The sequence below is a fragment of the Perognathus longimembris genome, chromosome 11, assembly GCF_023159225.1.
Source record: "Perognathus longimembris pacificus isolate PPM17 chromosome 11, ASM2315922v1, whole genome shotgun sequence".
Classification (NCBI taxonomy): Eukaryota; Metazoa; Chordata; class Mammalia; order Rodentia; family Heteromyidae; genus Perognathus; species Perognathus longimembris.
Genome location: NC_063171.1, coordinates 36,957,000 through 36,959,049, shown reverse-complemented (window position 1 = coordinate 36,959,049; position 2,050 = coordinate 36,957,000).

Sequence of the window (2,050 nt, the reverse complement as noted above, 5' to 3'; positions counted from 1 at the left end):
CATAGGGTCATTATACAGCATTTCTTGTCCTCCAAGAGCTAAGCAACTCTGAAAGAAACAAATGTTCATTTGGGTTAATAGTGCACATGCATTTAGAATTATTTACTAAATCTTACAATCCCAGCACCATGTTTTCTTTTTTTTCTTCCTTAATTGGATGCTGACAGCTTACACCTGTAATTCTAACTACACAGAAGGCTGAGGTATGGTGGATCAAAGTTCAAAGCCAGCCTGACAGATAACTTCAGTAGAGTTCATCTCTAAAATAACTAGTAGTAAGCAGGGCTGGAGACAGAGCTCAGCCTAATAAATACAAGGTTCTGAGTTCAAACCCTGTTACTGATTTTAAAAAAAGTTCACCCTTGTGTTACTTTTTTGGGAGGAGCAGTTGATACAGGTGGCAGTGGTAATGGTGGGTTTTGAGACAAGGTCTCACTATGTGGTCCCGGCTGGCAGGGAACTTACAATCCTCCTGCCCTAGCCTCCCAAGAACTGGATTATAGAAGTGCTCCACCACACCTGGCTTTGTACAGCTCTTGTAGCAGATGGGGATTGTGAGTTAGGTCTTAGAAAATGGGTGACAGATCATCTAAAGGCCAGGAGCTAGGCAGAGAAACGATTATGCAAGGGCTTTCCAGTGCAGTGATTTGGGGAAACCAAACTTTGTAGAGGAGTGAGGTTGAATAGGGAAAGTTGGTGCAAGAGGGAGGATGCTAATGAGTTTGGAGTTCTGCAGGTCAGACTCTTCTATGATGCTTTCATCAGATTGGTGACACAATCCAATCTGCTTTGGAAAGACATAGAGGCAGCAGAGGAGAGTGTAAATGAGAGCCGGGACGAAGGGTGAGATGGAAAGCAAGGAGGCCGGCCAGCAACTGTCAATTCCAGATGAGCAATAATGAGGATCTGCACTGTAGAATTGGCAACAACAGTAGCAAGATGTCAGTAGCCTCCAGGGATATTAAAGATAGGACTGACAGGATTTAGTGACTGGTTAGATGGGAGGTGGGTTATAAGAGAAGACAAAGAAGAAATAGGAGGTGATTATGAACTTCTGCTTAAAAAGTCGGTTGGCACTGATGACATTTAGAGAAGAAAGGCAGCAAGAAACCACCTTCTTTTCTTTTTTCACCACTGCCACCAAAGGCACTATGCAAAGGAGCCCACTGTCCCACGCTCCCCCTTGACAGATTCCTGTTAACCTGAAGCCACCAAATTCAGAAGAGTAGGTGGGAACGCGCAACATGGTGTTGGTTACTCCATTCCTTCTTTGGGTCTGGAAGCCCTGGGAAAACAGCATCAATGAGCTCATAGTGAAGATGACATCACATACATAAGCATACAGCACAGCTGTATTCAGCTGGACTGTGCTTTGTAACCGGCAGGCTGTCTCAGAGGATGTTTCACAAAGGTCATCCTTGGACTGAACAGGAGCTGGTGAGGGAGGCAGGCGAGAAAGATCTGTTAAGTAAAAGAGCAGCAGAGCTTCTAAAAGCCTGAAAAGGTGGTAATGTGAGGAAGGACTGCAGGGGAGGGAAGAGGTGAATGATGAAGCAGGAGACACAGGCAAAAGGCAGATCATGAACTTAGCTCGTGAGCTACACTAGGGATAACCAAAGGTATGGTTAATCACCGAGTGGTCTTAATCAAGGACTATTTCAAAAACAAGAGGTCCCCAGTACTGATCTAGTCAATGTTAAAGGCAAGCAGGTAAAGATAACAAACATCTCAGTACATAATGTGCCAGGTTCCATGCCAGTTCCATGTTCAGTTGATGGCTTAGGGGACTATTTCATGTGTTTGTTTTACTCTACCCACTGACTAAAAGTGAGTCATAATCACCTTTTTCCATCAGTCTTCTTTATTAGTGCATGAGTTCCTTGAGCAAAGAACTATTATCTTAACATCTTTATAACCCAAATTTAGCTGTGTGCCTGACCTAAAGTAGGTTCCTAGAACTTACTGGATGAATGAATGATCTCTCATTTAACTTTCCTGCATTCCTCTAGACTCCAGCGGTCACCCTAGCTAAATATTAAGTGTTCTAGTC